Genomic DNA, 22248 nt, shown 5'->3' on the forward strand with positions numbered 1-22248 from the left:
CGGTCAAAGTTATCCTTAGTAACTAGTGGACTAAGGAATTTTTCTCGATTATGGAGGTGATTAAAGAGTTTGTCGTAAAGGGTTACGTCGATGCAAGCTTTGACACTAATCTTAATAACTATGAGTAGTAAAACGGATTCGTATAGTAGAGTAGATATTTGGAGTATTTCCGAATAGCACGTAGTAGCACCATCTATAAGATGACATAAAGATTTGTAAAGCACACACGGATCTGGAAAGTTTTAGAACCGTTGACTGAAACCTCTCTCATGAGAAAGACGTGATCATACCCCAGAACTATACGGGTATTGGATTCATTAAATTCACATGGTGATGTGAACTAGATTATTGACTCTAGTGCAAGTGGGAGACTGTTGGAAATATGCCCTAGAGGCAATAATAAATTAGTTATTATTTTATTTCTTTGTTCTGATAATCGTTTATTATCCATGCTATAATTGTATTGATTGGAAACTCAAATACAAGTGTTGTCGCTTGATGAAGGGATCACATCATTAGGAGAATCATGTGATGGACTAGAACCGAACTATGAACGTAGCATATTGATCGTGTCGTTTTATTGATATTGTTTTCTGCGTGTCAAGTATTTGTTCCTATGACCATGAGATAATATAACTCACTGGCACCGGAGGCATACCTTGTGTGCATCAAACGTCGCAACATAACTGGGTGACTATAAAGGTGCAATACAGGTGTCTCCGAAGGTGATCGTTGAGTTAGTATGGATCAAGACTGGGATTTTTCACTCCGTGTGACGGAGAGGTATCTCGGGGCCCACTCGGTAATACGACATCACAAACAAGCCTTGCAAGCAATGTGACTAAGTGTAAGTCACGGGATCTTGTATTACGGAACGAGTAAAGAGACTTGCCGGTAACGAGATTGAAATAGGTATGCGGATGCCGACGATCAAATCTCGGGCAAGTAACATATCAAAGGACAAAGGGAATGACATACGGGATTATATGAATCCTTGACACTGAGGTTCAACCGATAAGATCTTTGGAGAATATGTAGGATCCAATATGGGCATCCAGATCCCGCTATTGGATATTGACCGAGGAGTACCTCGGGGCATGTCTACATAGTTCTCGAACCCGCAGGGTCTGCACACTTAAGGTTCGATGATGTTTTAGTATAGTTGAGTTATATGTGTGGTTACCGAATGTTGTTCGGAGTCCCGGATGAGATCACGGACACCACGAGGGTTTCCAAATGGTCTGAAAACGAAGATTGATATATAGGATGGTTTCATTTGGTCACCGGAATGTTTTGGGCAATTCCGACAGTGTAGCAGGAGTGACGAATGGGTTCCAGAAGTTCATCGGGAGGGGGGCAACCCACCCGGAGGGAGCCCAATGGCTTTAGGATGGCGCACCAGCTCTTAGTGGGCTGGTGGGACAGCCTAAGAAGGCCTTGGCGCCAAGAGAAGAAAAACCAAAGAGAAAGGAAAAAAGGGGAGGTGGGAAGGAAGAGAAGGACTCCACTTTCCAATCCTAATTGGAGTAGGATTCATCCTCTCCTCGTGGCCGGCGCACCCTTGAGGACTTGGCCCTCAAGGTAAGCCTCCTCCCCCTCGCTCCTATATATAGTGGTGATTTAGGGATGCTTTGAGACAACTTTTGCCACGTGCAACTCAGATCTAGGCACCATAGTTTTACCTCTAGATCATATTTCTGCGGAGCTCGGGCGGAGCCTGTTGGGGAACGTCGCATGGGAAACAAAAAATTTCCTACGCGCACGAAGACCTATCATGGTGATGTCCATCTACGAGAGGGGATTTCCGATCTACGTACCCTTGTAGATCGCACAACAGAAGAATTAAGAAACGTGGTTGATGTAGTGGAACGTCCTCACGTCCCTCGATCCGCTTCGCGAACCGTCCCACGAACCGTCCCGCGATTCATCCCACGATCCACTCCGATCTAGTGCCGAACGGACGGCACCTCCGCGTTCAGCACACGTACAGCTCGACGATGATCTCGGCCTTCTTGATCCAGCAAGAGAGACGGAGAGGTAGATGAGTTCTCCGGCAGCGTGACGGCGCTCCAGAGGTTGGTGGTGATCTAATCTCAGCAGGGCTCCGCCTGAGCTCCGCAGAAACGCGATCTAGAGGAAAAACCGTGGAGGTATGTGGTCGGGCTGCTGTGGCAAAAGTTGTCTCAAATCAGCCCTAAAACCCCACTATATATAGGAGGGAGAGGGGGGAGCCTTGCCTTGGGGTCCAAGAACCCCCAAGGGGTCGGCCGAGCCAAGGGGGGAAGGATTCCCCTCCCAAACCGAGTCCTACTTGGTTTGGAAGGTGGAGTCCTTCTTCCCTTTCCCACCTCCTCCTTTTTTTTTCTTTTTCTCTTTGATTTTCTTCCCAATGCGCATAGGCCCCTTTTGGGCTGTCCCACCAGCCCACTAAGGGCTGGTGCGGCACCCCCAATACCTATGGGCTTCCCCGGGGTGGGTGGCCCCCCCGGTGAACTCCCGGAACCCATTCTTCATTCCCGGTACATTCCCGGTAACTCCGAAAACCTTCCGGCAATCAAATGAGGTCATCCTATATATCAATCTTCGTTTCCGGACCATTCCGGAAACCCTCATGATGTCCGTGATCTCATCCGGGACTCCGAACAATATTCGGTAACCAACCACATAACTCAAATACGCATAAAACAACGTCGAACCTTAAGTGTGCAGACCCTGTGGGTTCGAGAACTATGTAGACATGACCCGAGAGACTCCTCGGTCAATATCCAATAGCGGGACCTGGATGCCCATATTGGATCCTACATATTCTACGAAGATCTTATCATTTGAACCTCAGTGCCAAGGATTCATATAATCCCGTATGTCATTCCCTTTGTCCTTCGGTATGTTACTTGCCCGAGATTCGATCGTCAGTATCCGCATACCTATTTCAATCTCGTTTACCGGCAAGTCTCTTTACTCATTCCGTAATACAAGATCCCGCAACTTACACTAAGTCACATTGCTTGCAAGGCTTGTTTGTGATGTTGTATTACCGAGTGGGCCCCGAGATACCTCTCCGTCACACGGAGTGACAAATCCCAGTCTCGATCCACATTAACTCAACGAACACCTTCGGAGATACCTGTAGAGCATCTTTATAGTCACCCAGTTACGTTGCGACGTTTGATACACACAAAGCATTCCTCCGGTGTCCGTGAGTTATATGATCTCATGGTCATAGGAACAAATACTTGACACGCAGAAAACAGTTGCAACAAAATGACACGATCAACATGCTACGTCTATTAGTTTGGGTCTAATCCATCACATGATTCTCCTAATGATGTGATCCCGTTATCAAGTAACAACACTTGCCTATGGCCAGGAAACCTTGACCATCTTTGATCAACGAGCTAGTCAACTAGAGGCTTACTAGGGACAGTGTTTTGTCTATGTATCCACACATGCACTGTGTTTCCAATCAATACAATTATAGCATGGATAATAAACGATTATCATGAACTAAGAAATATAATAATAACTAATTTATTATTGCCTCTAGGGCATATTTCCAACAGAGCCGTGCAGGAGTAGATCCTCACACCACCGGAGCGTCGTCACACTGTTGGAGAACTCATCTACTTCTCCGTATTGCTTGCTGGATCAAGAAGGCCGAGATCATCGTCGAGCTATACGTGTGCTGAACGCGGAGGTGCCATTCGTTCGGCACTAGATCGGAACGGGTCGTGGGACGGTTTGCGGGGAGGATCGAGGGACGTGAAGACGTTCCAGTACATCAACCGCGTTTCTTAACGCTTCCTATTGTGCGATCTACAAGGGTAAGTAGATCCAAATCTCCTCTCATAGATGGACAACACCACGATAGGTCTTCGTGTGCGTAGGATTTTTTTTGTTTCCCATGCAACATTCCCCAACATATATGACACCCATGTTTTGTTTAGGCCCAGTGCAAAGATTCGGCCCAACTAGTTATTTTTAGGGTGTGCGAATTTATTATTTCAGAAAAAACATGATTTTCAAATGCCCGTATCTTTGAATCGGTGCGTCGGATTGCGACAAGTTATATATATAACCTGGCTAGAAATCCACATAGATTAATATTTTCCAACTCTCATGCATATATAAAACTGTTAGGCATGTTGTTTGCATCGGTTTGCGTGTCGACATGTTAAAAACAATTTAGGTCGTAGTTAATTAACAATAGCTCCGTTGGAGATGAACCATATATGTAAATGGACTAGAACGATGAGTAGAATCACGTGAACCACTTTTTTGCCATTTAACAAACATAAAATGTAGTTAGGATAGATCTGGACATATTACAAACTTAACACATGGGATCAGTTCGGAGATGCTATATGACGTTTCCGGCCTCATTTAAAATGCCTAGATAGGTCGTTGCATATTGAGCTTCACTTAATGTGTAGTGTTTGATTGTTTGAATTGCCATGCCATGCCTTGCATATTTAAACCGATCATGCATCATATTAGGAGGTGAATCATATCGTGATCTTGTGGTGGTGTTGTCGTGTGTTGATTCTTGTTTCCAGTTTTCTTCGTCTCGATAGAGTTTCGCAAGCGTGTCGGAATGTCAGGACCCGTTCGACTACGACGGTTCGTCTGCTTCACGGAGTCGTTCTTCTTCCAAGCGGGATCTCAGGCAAGATGAACATTTCCCCGGATATAACTACTATCATTGCCATGCTAGTTATATCGCTTCTACCGCTATGTCTCGCTGCCTACCACCTGTTAAATATCAGCCTCCCAACATTGCCATGAAAACCTTCAACCTTTCTACTACCTAGCAAACCACTAATTGGCTATGTTACCATTTGCTTAACCATGTGTTAGAGTTGCTAGTTGTAGGTGCAGTTGCTTCCATGTGTTAACATGGGCCTGATAACCCGCAAGTGTAGGGGATCTATCGTAGTCCTTTCAATAAGTAAGAGTGTCGAACCCAACGAGGAGCAGAAGGAACTGACAAGTGGTTTTCAGCAAGGTATTCTCTGCAAGCACTAAAATTATCGGTAACAGATAGTTGTGTGATAATATAATTCGTAGCGAGTAGCAAGTAACAATAGTAACAAAGGTGCGGCAAGATGGCCCAATCCCTTTTGTAGCAACGGACAAGCTTGGACAAACTCTTATATGAGGTAAAGCGCTCCCGAGGACACATAGGAATTTCTATCAAGCTAGTTTTCATCATGTTCATATGATTCGCGTTCGCTACTTTGATAGTTTGATATGTGGGTGTACCGGTGCTTGGGTGCTGCCCTTACTTGGACAAACATCCCACTTATGATTAACCCCTCTTGCAAGCATCTGCAACAACGAAAGAAGAATTAAGACTAAGTCTAACCATAGCATTAAACTAGTGGATCCAAATCAGTCCCTTACGAAGCAACGCATAAACTAGGGTTTAAGCTTCTGTCACTCTAGCAACCCAACATCTACTTATTACTTTCCAATGCCTTCCTCTAGGTCCAAATAAAGGTGAAGTGTCATGTAGTCGACGTTCACATAACACCACTAGAGGAAAGACAACATATAATGCATCAAAATATCGAACGAATACCAAATTCACATGACTAGTTATAGCAAGACTTATCCCATGTCCTTAGGAACAAAAGTGACTACTCACAAAGCATAATTATGTTCATGACCAGAGAGGTATTGAATAGCATTAGGGATCTGAACATATGATCTTCCACCGAGTAATCCAATTAGCATCAACTACAAAGAGTAATTAACACTACTAGCAACCTTGCAAGTACCAATCGGAGTCGCGAGATGGAGATTGGTTACAAGAGATGAACTAGGGTTTGGAGATGAGATGGTGCTGATGAAGATGTTGATGGATATGAGTCCCCTCCAATGATAGGAGTGTTGGTGATGACGATGGCGATGATTTCCCCCTCCGAGAGGGAAGTTTCCCCGATAGGACGGCCCTGCCGGAGCTCTAGATTGGTTCTGCTCAAGTTCCGCCTCATGGCGACGGCGTCTCTTCCCGAAAGCCCCCCATGATTTTTCTTGGGACGAAACCCTCCTTATAGCAAAAGATGGGAGCCGGAGAGGCAACAGGGGGCCCACAAGCCACCCAGGCGCGGCGAGGGGGGTAGGCCACGCCTGGCTGGCTTGTGGCCTCGTGGTGGCTCCCCTCCGGTACTTCTTCCGCCCAGTATTTTTTATAAAATCCAAAATAATTCCTCGTTGATATTCACGGCTTTTGGAGTTGCGCAGAATAGGTATCTCAAACTTGCTCCTTTTTCAGACCAGAATTCCAGCTGCCGGCATTCTCCCTCTTCATGTAAACCTTATAAAATAAGAGAGAAAAGGCATAAGTATTGTATTGTAAAGTGTACTAACAGCCCATAAAGCGATAACTGTCAACATAAAAGCATGATGCAAAATGGACGTATCAACTCCCCCAAGCTTAGACCTCGCTTGGCCTCAAGCGGAAGCCGAGATCAATAAATATGCCCACATGTTTAGAGATAGAGGTGTCGATAAAACAAAATACGGGTATGCAGGCATCACGATCATAATTATAACAGCAATAACGTCATATAATCTCTTATGCTAAAGAGATAATTCCATCACAAAGTAAAGTATGGATCAAGAACCTTATTGAGAATTAACAACCAATAGCCTTTAGTCACTGAAGCAATTGCAATTTATCGTAACATCGGAAAGAGTTAAATAAAAGCTTGTAAAACAAATCCACATACTCAATCATCCTTTCGTCTTCTACAATTGTTAAAACTCACGTGGTACTCATGAGATCAAAGTTTCAGTTGAACACAGAGAAAGATAGGGGCTTATAGTTTCGCCTCCCAACTACTTACCTCAAGGGTAACGTCAACAATAATAATTCATGAATACTTACTTCCAAGTTGACATATGAATATATATCTTTCCCTAGCACATGGCGTTAGCCAAGATAATGGCGAAATCAGGAATTGGTGTCGATCACCATGATTCTTTTAAGGATAAAAAGTAAAGGTACAAGATAGGCCCTTCACAGAGGGAAGCAGAGGTTGTCATGCGCTTTTGAGGTTTGTATGTGTGATCTCTTAGTGTAGAGGAACGTCACTTTATATTGCCTCCTGTGATAAAGAACTTTATTATGCAATCTTGGGTTGAAGGTTTATGGTGGACTCTCATGGCAAAACTGGGTTGAAGGTTTATGGATGCACAAGTAGTACCTCTAAGTGCGGAAGTTTTGGCTGATATGAGGTGGAAGCAATCATCATAAGCTAAGGGATCTCTTGTCATATAACATTGTTTGGAAGCAAGCAAACATAATTCATTATGTTGTCTTCCTTGTCCAACATCTACTTCTAAGCTTGTAATAGTTTAATGAGTGTTCACAATCATAGATGGTGCCCCAGATGATATATTTATATGTGAACCTCTCCTTCTTTATTACTTCCTATTAATTGCAACAATGACCAAGGTTTACGTTTGTCCACCCACAACAAGTTTCAATCAACATTCTTTTTATATGTGAAGCCATCACTTCCCATAAGATCATTACATGATCTTTCATGTTTTTGTTCTTTTATTATTCTTTTCTTTAGATCATGGCATGAAGCAAGGCTCTTAACTAAAACACTCTTTATTATATGACTCACGAGCTCGAATACATTGGGGGTTACACAAAGCAAAACTCAAGCCTAGAACATACTAAAAACTTTATTCTACTAGAGAAAGATAAAACCAAAAAGGATCGAACTAAGAAAAAGGTAAAGGAAAAATATGTGATGTTGGTGGAGTTGTTGCAGATTTCTTGAACTTGTTTAATTTCCTCTTGAGCACAAAATTCTGCTCCTTCAGATGGTTAATTTCCTCTTCAAGCTTCAACACCCTTTGGCATAATTCTTGCTTACTCTCCTGCAAAAGAAGAGAAGGGGTAAACAAAATCGTAGGCTTATTCCTTGAGTCTGGGAGGCTTGACTTCTAGAACTCCACATGTGTGTTTCCAGATTGGGGTAGAGGAGCCTCCCGTTCATCGGAACTTGTTCCTTCCTTCCCCTTGGGATCATAATCTTCTTCCTCATCAGTGGTCCAACCATAATGATCCAAGTCCCGTAGACCTTGGGGTTAGCAAGGTAATCGGCCACATAGCTATCCCCCTACTGAATCTTGAGAAGACATCTTGCTCTAAATCTGCGGCAGAAACAGGCTCGAAACGAAAATAGAGGATATTTGCGTGATACGAGAGTGAGACCTTTCGGGAGAATATATAATGAATTTTTCCCGACCAAAAGGAGTATTCCGCAAGAAAACGGAGTCCGGGAGACACACAAGGTGGTCACAAGCCACCCAGGCGTGGCCAGGGGGTATGCCGCGCCTGGCAGTCTTGTCGCCTCCTCGTGCGCTTTTCGGACTACTTTAAATTTTTCTATTTTTCTAAAAAATCCAAAACGGAGAAAAATTGCTACTCGAAAAGTTTTGGAGTCGGTTTACTTACCGAATCACATACCTCTTCGTTTTTGGAGTCTGAAACAGGCTGATAAATATCCCTTATGTACTCCTTCGGAGTTATGGTATTAATAATAATGCTTTCAACATTTATGGGAGTACGTGAGATATAATGCTTGATTCTTTGCCCATTTACAACTCTCAGAAAATTACCTTCCGTGTTGTTGTTCTTTATGGCACCGGAACGATATACTTCCTCAACAATGTAAGGACCTTCCCATTTAGAGAGAAGCTTGCCTGCAAAAAATCTTAAACGAGAATTGTATAGCAAGACATAATCACCTACATTGAACTAATGTTTCTGTATCCTTTTATCATGCCACCTCTTAACTTTTTCTTTGAACAACTTGGCATTTTCATATGCCTGAGTTCTCCGTTCATCAAGTGAGCTAATATCAAATAACCTCTTCTCACCAGCAAGTTTGAAATCAAAGTTGAGCTCTTTGATTGCCCAATAAGACTTATGCTCTAGCTCAAGAGGTAAATGACATGCTTTACCGTAAACCATTTTGTACAGAGACATGCCCATGGGATTCTTATAAGCAGTTCTATAAGCCCACAGTGCATCATCGAGCTTCTTAGACCAATTCTTTCTAGACCTATTAACAGTCTTTTTTGCAGAATTAGTTTAATTTCTCTATTACTTAGCTCTACTTGACCACTGGACTGAGGATGATAGGGAGATGCAGTTCTATGGTTGACATCATACTTAGCAAGCGTTTTACGGAAAGCACCATGAATAAAATGTGAACCATCATCAGTCATTAAATATCTAGGGACTCCAAATCTAGGGAAAATAACTTCTTTAATCATCCTAATAGAGGTGTTATGATCAGCACTACTAGTTGGGATAGCTTCTACCCACTTAGTAACGTAATCAACAGCAACTAGGATATGAGTATACCCGTTGGACTTTGGAAAAGGTCCCATATAATCAAAACCCCAAACATCAAATGGTTCAGTGACAAGTGAATAATTCATAGGCATTTCCTGACGTTTACTAATATTACCTATTCTTTGACATTCATCACAAGACAAGACAAACTTACGAGCATCCTTGAAGAGAGTAGGCCAATAAAAACCGGATTGCAATACCTTGTGTGCAGTTCTATCTCCCGCGTGGTGTCCTCCATAAGCCTCGGAGTGACACTTCTGTAGGATCTATCCCTGTTCATGCTCAGGTACACAACGTCTAATAACACCATCTACTCCTTCTTTATAAAGGTGAGGATCATCCCAAAAGTAATGCTTCAAATCAAAGAAGAATTTCTTCTTTTGCTGGTATGTGAAACTAGGTGGTATATATTTGGCAACGATATAATTTGCATAATCAGCATACCACGGTGTACTACGTGAAGCATTGATGACATTCATTTGCTCATCAGGAAAGCTATCATCAATAGGTTGTGGGTCATCAAGAACATTCTCCAACCTAGACAAGTTATCTGCTACGGGTTTCTCAGCACCCTTCCTATCAACAACATGCAAATCAAATTCTTGTAGCAAGAGAACCCATCTGATAAGTCTAGGTTTAGCATCTCTTCTTTTCCATGAGATACTTAATAGCAGCATGATCAGTGTGAATAGTAACCTTGGAATCAACAATGTAAGATCTGAACTTTTCACATGCAAACACGACTGCTAAAAATTCCTTTTCAGTAGTAGCATAGTTTATTTGGGCAGTGTCTAGAGTTTTACTAGTATAATGAATAACATTCAATTTCTTATCAACTCTTTGTCCTAGAACAGCACCAACAACATAATCACTAGCATCACACATAATTTCAAAAGGTAGGTTCCAATCAGGTGGTTGAACAATAGGTGCAGTTATCAAGGCCTTCTTAAGTATTTCAAATGCTTCCTCACAATCATCATAAAAAACAAATGGAATATCCTTTTGCAAGAGATTGGTGAGAGGCCTAGAAATCTTAGAGAAGTCCTTAACGAACCTTCTATAGAAACCAACATGACCAAGGAAACTTCTTATACCTTTGATGTCTGTAGGGCATGACATTTTCTCGATCGCATCAACCTTAGCCTTATCGACTTCAATACCTCTTTTAGAAATTCTATGTCCTAACACGATGCCTTCATTAACCATATAGTGACACTTCTCCCAATTCAAGACAAGGTTGGTATCTTTACATCTCTGCAAAACTCGATCAAGGTTGCTGAGGCAATCATCAAAAGAAGACCTGTAAATGGAGAATTCATCCATGAAAACCTAAACAATCTTTTCAGAAAAGTCAGAGAATATAGCCATCATACATCTTTGAAAGGTAGCAGGTGCATTACATAAGCCAAAAGGCATACGTATGTAAGAAAAGGTACCGAAATGGTAGGTAAAAGTTGTTTTCTCCTCATCAGATTGCGCAACAAGTATTTGGGAAAAACCAGAATAACCATCTAGAAAGCAGAAGTGTGTGCGTTTAGACAATCTTTCTAGCATTTGGTCAATAAAAGGCAAGGGGTAATGATCTTTCCTGGTGGTTTATTCAATTTCCTAAAATCAATTACCATCCTATAGCCAGTAATAATTCTCTGTGGGATCAATTCACCTTTATCATTAGGGACAACGGTAATACCTCCCTTCTTAGGGACGCAATGCACCGGACTTACCCAATCACTATGAGCAACAAGATAGATAATACATGCTTCTAGGAGCTTTAGTATTTCTTTTCTTACTACCTCTTTCATCTTAGGATTTAATCTCCGTTGATGATCAACAACTGGTTTGGAATCAGGATCGGTTTTAATTTTATGCTGGCATAGAGTGGGACTAATGCCCTTAAGATCATCAACAGTATATCTAATAGCAGCATGGTGCTTCCTCAGAGTTTTCAGTATTTTGATTTCTTCATGCTCTAAAAGGCTAGCACTAATAATAATAGGATATATCTCTTTTTCATCAAGATAAGCATACTTAAGAGTATCAGGTAACTGCTTAAGCTCAAACATAGGATCACCCTTTGGTGGGGGTGGATCTCCAAGGAGTTCAACATGCAAATTATTCTTAAGGATAGGATGTTGTTCAAAGATAACTCTATCTATCTCATTCCTTTCATCCATATGCATATCATTTTCATGCTCCAGCAAGTATTTCTCTAAAGGATTAGTAGGAGGCACAACAATAGAAGCTAGGGCAATAATTTCATCCTTACTAGACAATTCTTTTTCATGAGGTTGTCTACCAAACTTGGAGAAATTAAATTCATGTGACACACCTTCAAAGCCAACAGTGACAGTTTGCTTCTCACAGACAATATGAGCATTTACAGTATTGAGGAAAGGTTTGCCAAATATGATGGGACAAAAGCTATCTTGTGTGGTAACAAGAACGAGAAAATCATCACGATACTTTGTTTTACCACACAAGACTTCAACATCTCTAACAATTCCCAAAGGGCAGATAGTATCTCTATTGGCAAGCTGAATAGTAACATCAATAGGTTCCATCTCGACAGGTGCAATCTCGTCTTTAATTTCATCATATAAAGATCGAGGTATTGCACTAACACTAGCACCGACGTCACATAAACCATGATAACAATGATATCCTATCTTAACATAAACAACAGGCATGCCAACAACAGGCCTATGTTTTTCTCTAGTATGAGGTTTAGCAATTCTAGCAGCATTTTCACAGAAGTGAATATCATGCCCATCAACATTGTTGGACAGGAGACATTTGATAATAGCAATGCTAGGTTCAACTCTAATTTGCTCAGGGAGTGTAGGTGCTCTAATGTAGCCCTTAGTATCATAGTTGGAGCTTTAGCATGATCCTTTATTCTAACAGGGAAAGGTGGTTTCTCATTGTAAGCACTAGGAACAATAGGATCATTATAAGCAATGACTTTCTCTTCAACAGGATTGGGTTTAACTACATTGACTTCTATGGGAGGGTGATATTTAAACCACTTCTCTTTAGGGAGATTAATATGAGCAGCAAATGATTCACATAATGAAGCTACTATCTCAGAGTCAAGTCCATGTTTAGCGCTAAAATCACAAAAAGTATTTGTTCCAACAAAGGATTTAACGCAATCGAACTTGAGACTCATTCCTGACCCCTTACCTTCATCAAACTCCCAATCTTCAGAGTTGCGTTTAATTCTTTCCAATAAATTCCATTTGAAGTCAATATCTCTCTTCATAAAAGATCCGGTACAAGAAGTGTCAAGCATGGTGCGATTGTCATGAGAAAGCCGAGCATAGGAGTGCTGAATAATAATTTCTCTTGAGAGATCATGGTTGGGGCATGAATATAACATTGATTTAAGCATCCCCCAAGCTTGAGCGATACTTTCTCTATCACGAGGCCAAAAATTATAGATATAATTCCGATCACGATGTACCAAATGCATAGGGTAATTTTTTTGATGAAATTCCAATTTCAGTCCGTTGTAGTTCCATGATCCAGTATCATCACATAGCCTATACCATGTCAATGCTTTATCCCTCAAAGATAAGGGAAAGACCTTCTTATTGACCTCATCCTCGGGAAAACCTGCAAGCTTAAATAAACCACAAACTTCATCTACATAGATTAGATGCAAGTCGGGATGTGATGTTCCATCTCGTGTAAAAGGATTAGCCAACAGTTTCTCTAGCATACCGGAAACAATTTCATAATTGATATTTTCAGGAGGTGCACTAGGTTGAGGAGAAACTCCTTGTGCTTCCGTTCGAGGTGAAGATACCCCGAACAAGCTCCTCAAAGGATTAGTTTCCATAGTGACAAGTGAGAATAAATTTCAGCACACTATATAAATGTTTCCTTATCAAATTCCACTTACCAAAGGCGCTTCACTCCCCAGCAACGGCGCCACAAAAGAGTCTTGATGACCCACAAGTGTAGGGGATCTATCATAGTCCTTTCGATGAGTAAGAGTGTCGAACCCAACGAGGAGCAGAAGGAACTGGCAAGTGGTTTTCAGCAAGGTATTCTCTGCAAGCACTGAAATTATCGGTAACAGATAGTTGTGTGATAAGATAATTCATAGCGAGTAGCAAGTAACAATAGTAACAAAGGTGCAGCAAGATGGCACAATCCCTTTTGTAGCAAGGAACAAGCCTGGACAAACTCTTATATGAGGTAAAGCGCTTCCGAGGGCACATAGGAATTTCTGTCAAGCTAGTTTTCATCATGTTCATATGATTTGCGTTCGCTACTTTGATAGTTTGATATGTGGGTGGACCGGTGCTTCGGTGCTTCCCTTACTTGGACAAACATCCCACTTATGATTAACCCCTCTCGCAAGCATCCGCAACTACGAAAGAAGAATTAATACTAAGTCTAACCATAGCATTAAACTAGTGGATCCAAATCAGCCCCTTACGAAGCAACGCATAAACTAGGGTTTAAGCTTCTGTCACTCTAGCAATCCATCATCTACTTATTACTTCCCAATGCCTTCCTCTAGGCCCAAATAATGGTGAAGTGTCATGTTGTCGATGTTCACATAACACCACTAGAGGAAAGACAACATACAACGCATCAAAATATCGAACGAATACCAAATTCACATGACTACTTATAGCAAGACTTATCCCATGTCCTCGGGAACAAAAGTGACTACTCACAAAGCATAATTATGTTCATGACCAGATAGGCATTGAATAGCATTAAGGATCTGAACATATGAACTTCCACCGAGTAATCCAACTAGCATCAACTACAAAGAGTAATTAACACTACTAGCAACCTTACAAGTACCAATCGGAGTCGCGAGATGGAGATTGGTTACAAGAGATGAACTAGGGTTTGGAGATGAGATGGTGCTGATGAAGATGTTGATGGATATGAGTCCCCTCTGGTGAGAGGAGTGTTGGTGATGATGATGGGGATGATTTCCTCCTCCGGGAGGAAAGTTTCCCCCGCACGACGGCCGTGCCGGAGCTCTAGATTGGTTCTACTCAAGTTCCGCCTCGTGGCGGCGGCGTCTCTTCCCGGAAGCCTCCCCTTGATTTTTTTGGGATGAAACCCTCCTTATAGCAAAATATGGGAGCCGGAGGGGCAACAGGGGGCCCACAAGCCACCCTGGCGCTGCTAGGGGGGTAGGTCGCGCCTGGAAGGCTTGTGGCCTCCTGGTGGCTCCCCTCAGGTACTTCTTCTGCCCAGTATTTTTTATAAAATCCAAAATAATTCCTCGTTGATTTTCACGGCTTTTGGAGTTGCGCAGAATAGGTATCTCAAACTTGCTCCTTTTTCGGACCAGAATTCCAGCTGCCGGCATTCTCCCTCTTCATGTAAACCTTAGAGAATAAGAGAGAAAAGGCATAAGTATTGTACCGTAAAGTGTAATAACAACCCATAAAGCGATAAATATCAATATAAAAGCATGATGCAAAATGGACGTATCAGGGCCCCTTGTTATAGCACCCTATTAAATGCTCTTTAATTTAATGCACCTATATAGTTGGTAAAAGGTGGAAGGCTCGGCCTTTCTAGTCTGGTGTTTTGTTCCACCTTTGTCGCCTTAATTCCGGCTACCGGTGTTATGTTCCATAAAGGAGCGCTCCTAACATGCTTGGGGTTGTTATGGGGACCCCCTAGATTTTCTTTTTGGGATAAAGCTCGTCTGACAAGGCCCAACATTGGTACGATATTTGCCCAACATAATAATTCTATTAATACTGAAAACATAGGGAGTTAGCGCTACCCGAGGAGTAATTCAACATAATACAGGGGGCAGTGGTGATGGTGTTGGTCCGAAAAAGAATTTAAAGGATGAAAATGATATGATGAACACAGATGGATTGGATTGAATCCACCGGAGAAGAAAACAAGAATGAAGAATGATGAACTAGCAACTCCTGAGAATCTTCACAAGAATCACCGGAAACAACACAGAAGATAAGATGGCGGAAGCAACAATGAAATTAAATGCACTTGGATAACAATTTAATAGCTAAATCAAAAGGTTGGGAGGGTGGGGAAAACAAAGATAACTTGGGACCCATGAGATGAACTCCATAAAGAAATGAGATATTGATCTTGCAAGAATTGAAGAAGATTGAATTACTTGAAGCGAACCACACCGGTTGAAAAATAATTGACACGACGACTCTGGTTGAAAATAATTGAAAACACAACTTGATTGAGCAAAAGAATTGCATTCCCATAAAAATATGAGAACACCTCTTAGGAAAGATATGAAATCACCACTTGACATCGAAGCAACTCGAATTACCATACTCCAACAAAACAAAGGATGAGGCTTACGAAACAAGCGTGAACAAATTCATGACAGAGATTCCATCTGATATTTTTGTGGACAGGATGGCACGGGCTCTATCCTAAAGTAGCCATCATGTACAAGACAGTGCACACGACATACGAAGAGTCCCCGAGTCGTAGCAAGCTACAAGGACTCTTTAAGACACAACGAAAACCACTGTAAGACGACCGTGAACAAACGAATCCACTAGATGTCGAACCCCAACCTCACATCATGCATCTGTTGGAAGATTGTCCTATAAGTAACTAATTGAATTCCCACCTAAGAACTTCCGAAATTCCTGTTCATGCAATCGGGTCCACGGATACAAGGAGTAAAATTTCACTCAACTCCTAGCATCTAACCCAGCTAGTGTATCACATTCATCAACACATAACCAGAATCTTGGAAACTCATCTATCTCAGACCCTCGTAATCACAACGATACCAAGTATGGCGATACATCCGGACCTATCTGCACCAGTACTAGGGAAGCCGGACTCCTCTCGCCACTACTAGTATTGAAGCAATTTTGAACATCCTTCGTCCTTAGATACTAAGAAATCTGAATGATAACGATGTGCTCAAGAATCCCCTGGAGCTCAACTCCTCGGAATAAAATAAACATAGCACTAGGCACCACATCAAAACTCCATCACATCGACATCATATAGATTCCAAAATATTCGCGTGACCCTAAATTGTTTTTGAGTGAGAAGAGGAGTATAACTAAAATTACTAGTCGTGAACCCGTGCATTCGCACGTGCTAGTTTAACATTTTTTGTTTTACCAAATTAGCTATGGTGCAACACTCATATTAATCATTTCTATAAAATCATGCTTGCACATAACATTTGAAACATATATAAATATATTAGAACATGCTATAGAGGCCATGAAAGTAACTTGGATCATTGTTAAGCACCAATACATGTGAGTGTCTAAGAGTATCAATGTAATTTCAATCCCAAATATGTTTTGTTACCAAGATGGCTAAATATTTATTTGGAATATCAGCAAGAAGAAACATTATTAAGTGCTTATAGACAATGACGTCAACATGAGGTGGTAATCCAACTTATAATTTTCAACATATTTTGCATATGTAAAACACCCGTGCATCCGCACAGGCTGTTAATATATTATTATACTTGCACCATTACACATCATACTCGGAAAATATTCACAAATATGGGGAAATGCTTACATATATCTTGAATTTACTTGAAAGGTTATCATATTAGGCCAGTTACATAGGTACATAACGCAATGCTTCATCACTTAGATAACTGACATAGTGTAATCTTAGGCAGTGTATTACTGTTAGAAATCAATAATATCCATCAATATGGGATACCATGTTAGGTTGTTTCTTATATGTATTAAACCACTACGCAAGTCGCAAATTTGGGATGGCTAACATACAAATCCTTTACGTATATAGAAAGATCTAGAACCGTACACTTTTCTTAGACACTCACGTACAACTTCACTAACATGCAATGATTTTAAATAGGACGTCTAATATAAAAAGTAAGCTTCAGTTGGGCATGGACCATCTTACAAACATGTGCCATGCATGTCAAAATTAACTTTTCCCTAAATTTTGACCAAATCATGTCGTGATATATTACTTGTTATTAGAAGTCATAGACACCCACTAACGAATATGATTGTCCTTTTCTCTACGACCCTGTGTTTTGAAGCTAGTCATGCACATGCATCCTAATATAGATGACATTTTAGAATGGGTGACATTATATACTTCTCGATCTTTCACGTGTAATTAGTAACACTTAGACGTTGATTGACTAAGTAAAAACTATTTAATAAAGTTGAAAATAAAAAAACATTTAGAATACAACATTTTCCGAGTTACATGTTTGCACTTTCATATATATAATAAGTGTTGAATCACTTCATGTATCGGAGAACATAAAATGCTAGAAGTTCATCTATTCTTTGGATTCAAACATCAAGTGCATTTTCCTAACATTACCCATTTGTCCTACTATCAACTTTCTTGTACCATCTCTTTTTACCGTCAAGTCCTATTGAGTAATACTTGTTCATATTTTCCAGTTTATAGTAGAATTGAGCTCCAGTCGACTGTGGTTGGGCATTGTGAGCATGATCGACGTCGTGAGGAGGATTATTGGAAATGTGTTTGCATCCTAGATCCATCACGCTATGTCGAATTTGCACCCGCTTCTTGTACACAGGCTTAGCATGTAGAGCCATTGTTGGCATATAAACAACCCATTTATGCAGTACATAGAATAGCTCCGATGATATCGGTGTGCATATCACCGGTTGTTTAATTGTCTCCACATGCTTGTACACGGTGCATACAATTTGATTACATACCTCAAACATGACCTTGTATGGGGACATGTTATGTGTGCCAGCTGGCTTTAACGTGCCATGGCTATGGAGTGCTGGTGGTATTGTTTTCGTGCCTTCGTCTCTATTGTCCGATGGGTCCGTGTGCTTGAAGGTCGGCCGTACAACCGAGTCCGCTAGATACCACAACTACATTCTGTGTTAGTCGTGCTACAAAACGTGAAGCTTTATTATGTAAATTATGATATTTTTAATCTTCTATATCTTGATTTTTTGTTGTGTGCATGAAATTAAATATTTTATCACCTTTAAGTGGATGGAAATTCAACGCAGCTGTAACCCTAAAATTTGCTATCATGCATGTCTTCTAAACCTTTTCGAACCAATCCCATGTATCATAGTGCCATATAATGTAGTGAGAAGATACCTCAATGTCTATAATAATTATACATCAATTTGAGCGCCATTTATGGGACGGAGAGTATAACTCATAGTATCATGTTTGTGTCGATAAATCATTTACCTCTTCATCTAGTATCATGTCAAGTCTTATAATTTCATTGCTTTCAGGGTTAATGGCATGCTAAAGCCTAATTACCTTTCCAGGAATCCTTCACATGATTATCCGCATCGAGTATATTGCAGATCATTGTTTTCAACCTTATACTGCAAAAAAAAACAATGTAGAACTTGAATATATATATATATATATATATATATATATATATTTATAGGGAAAATACATCTATACGTCAATTGAATTATCAGGTACTTTCGTTTCTTGGAATACTTTTAATGTTCATGAACATATGATGCTGCCTAAGTTAGATACTTTTGTTGTGCTCATGAATAAAAGATCTAGCATGGACAGGAAGGATATCCGTTGGAGCGGGATCAAGCATGGAAAAGAAGGTGCACGCGCGGGAGAGAACAATGAAGTTTTCACTGGTGATTTTGGCACTCTAAAGCCACCATAAGGAGAGCATAAATGTTTTGGATGAAATATTCAAGACGTCACTTTATAAATTTCGTCCATAGGCTATTATTGGTGTTGCGCCACCTTATTTTTGGGCCAGGTCTATGTAATTTCAAAATACCATAATATAGGCTATTTTTAGAGTTCGTATGTGTGGGGAAACCGAGTTTAGGGCTGTTCTCGGACCCCTCCTGCAAGGGTCACGAAATTGCCTCTCTATTCTCTCATATATATAGCCCTTAGGGCACCGTTTAGACTTAGGTTTTGTTTATATTACAAGTTCGCCATAGCTGCAACTTCGCGTTCTTCGTTTGTGTTCTACGACCAGACAAAGGCGTCACATAACCCCACATTCATCAATAAACATTTCCTCTTATGTTTGCGTGCAGGAAACAGACCTTCGTGGTCAGGTTGATCATGCTCCGGCGTGATCAATAACCTCTCGGAGTTGGTTTAACGATTGCTAAGGCGCGACGTCCTCACACGTTCGTAGTCGGATCGTCAAAATCTACTCCACCAAAACGATACCCACGATCTCATCGAAAGACAGGGACAACTTTGCCTCTATCAAGTAAGTAAGTATGTATATATATATATATATATATATATATATATATATATATATATATATATATATATATATATATATATATATATATATATATATATATATATGGTCGCGCTATTCGTCACCCTGGGTGAGGAATAGTTATTCTTCACCCCCCTCTATTTTCATATTAGTACACGTAATTTTACGTTTCTGAAATTTTAATCTTATCTCATACGTAAAAAGAGACTTAACAAAAATACATGCTCACCGTAAAAAATATTTTATGTCACGTAAAATTACAAACATAAAGACATAGTGTAAATTATACATAAAATGTGATTTTTCTAGTCTTATGACCTATATTTTTGTTTTCTTATGTCAAATTTTTCGTAGTGAATCAATATAAACGTATGTATATTTATTTCAAATTTAATTTATTTATGAAATGGTCGTAAAATTACCTTGGGTGAGGAATAATTTAATCTGCACCCTGGGTGATGAATAGAGTTATATATATATATATATATATATATATATATATATATATATATATATATATATATATATATATGACAAGTTTTATCTACCACCTGTGGTAGTTACCACCACTTATGTTTTGTATAATATATGTAGTATCTATCAAATCGGAGAGTATGTACAAGTAGTATGTAGTATAATAATATTTAGGTTATATATACTATATTTTTAGTAGTATGTATCATATTTTGTGTATGCTCTATTTTATATACAAATATATACGTATTTCATAAATATAATAAAAACTATCGGTTAACTTGTAATTTTTCATGTAACTCACTTTGAAAAATCTTATATATAGTATATGAACATAATTAAAATGATAAACTAGTATATATAGTACCGCATGATAGTATATGAAACGTGTGGGGTAACTACCACCGATGATAGTACGTATTTTGCATATATATACACACCTTGTTTGGGTCAACCCGTTAAGGCATTTGGATGTAAGTAACGTGCATCATTGTTGATTTGTTTCCTAATTAACTCCATGCAAGACTATCCATATATGAGATAGCATTAAGCATTTGATTTGTTTTCCTAGTTTACTTGTATTCCCTCTACGGTGGCACTTTCTATGCATGCAAATTTAAATAAATTAGATACGTCACCCATCTGGTTATCTACCCTTGAATTTCATGTCATTCTTGTCTACTTGAAACAAAGACACGTACATGTATGCATGTGTAATTTGTTTTTACATAATAAAAACCTTTGTTGGTAGACACATACCTAATACCCATGTGTACATATTATTAGACCATGATACCAGTTGATGGTATTCTATGTAATTAAAATACATACATATTGTTGCTGGTATAATACCTAATGAAAATATGCACACGCTAATGTATTTTATGTAAAGAAAAATATACACGTACCCATGGTACTATACCTATGATAATATTCTGGAATATACCTAATGATAATATACCATTTATTGGGTATTATACCAGTTGTTCGGTATTATATCTAATGAAAATATTTATGTGTGGTTTTATACCTAATGAAAATATTTATGTATTGGATACATATTATTAGACCACGATGCCAATTGTTGGGTATCATACCTCTCGAAAATATTCACATGTGGGTGTTATATCTAATCAAAATATACACATACTCGGGTATTTATCCAATAAAAATTTAAACATACTTAAGATACGCTTGTGTACGTACGTGTTGGTAATTCAGTCAAATACTAAACATGACTACAAATAGTTTTTCCTATATTCCTAAGAAGCATCATATACCTCCATCTATGAAACATGGCAAGTAATATGAGACAATTAATCATCAATAATTTCTAATTTCTCTCTTCTATCATGTCTATCAACATGCAACGTTGCCATGCATGGTAGTACTTTTTAGTTTCCCACGAAAGGACTCTTGTCATGCATTGTATGTGGGGTCATATTTATGACATTAAATAAGTAATTGTGTCACAATTAATTTAATCATAAATTTGCAATGGAATAACCCGTTAACAACCATACCCATTACAACAACGCGTATCTAAATGCGATCGAGTGGTGGAAAGAGAAGGAGCCTGGGCACCTCGTAACCTACTAATAAAGCAAATAGTGATTTTTTCGCACGTCATTTAAACTGTCCTTAAAATTGACTAAAATTACCCACCAAGCCACCTATAAGTCATAAAAAATGTTTCAAACAGGAAAATCTCTGGACTGGGCCGGCCCATGTAGGCACCTCCTATATTACGCTCTGGGCGTTGGAAAAAAATGCAACACACCTGTTTGGGCCGGCCCATGCGTGGGCGCCTGATTTTTTAGTTTAATTTTTTATTTTTATTTTCAGTTCCATTTTGTTTTTCTACTTTAAATAATTTAGAACTTCAAACAACTTTTCTCAATTTTAAGAAACTGAGAAATTCGAAATAAAATAGTCAAAAAAACATATTTTTTTGAGAATTCGAAAACTACTCACGAGTTTTGAAAAATGTTTGCATATAAAAAAATGTTTAAACTTTGAGAAAATGTCCATAAAATAAAAAAGTCAATGATTTTAAACAAAAGTTTGTGTAAAATTCTTAAAAACAGTTCGTGCCTCTGTTTTTAGTCTCATTTTTTATTTTCATTTTTCTGTTCCATTTTTTAGTTTAAATAAT

Source organism: Hordeum vulgare, chromosome 6H (assembly GCF_904849725.1).
Source record: "Hordeum vulgare subsp. vulgare chromosome 6H, MorexV3_pseudomolecules_assembly, whole genome shotgun sequence".
In the NCBI taxonomy this organism is placed as follows: Eukaryota; Viridiplantae; Streptophyta; class Magnoliopsida; order Poales; family Poaceae; genus Hordeum; species Hordeum vulgare.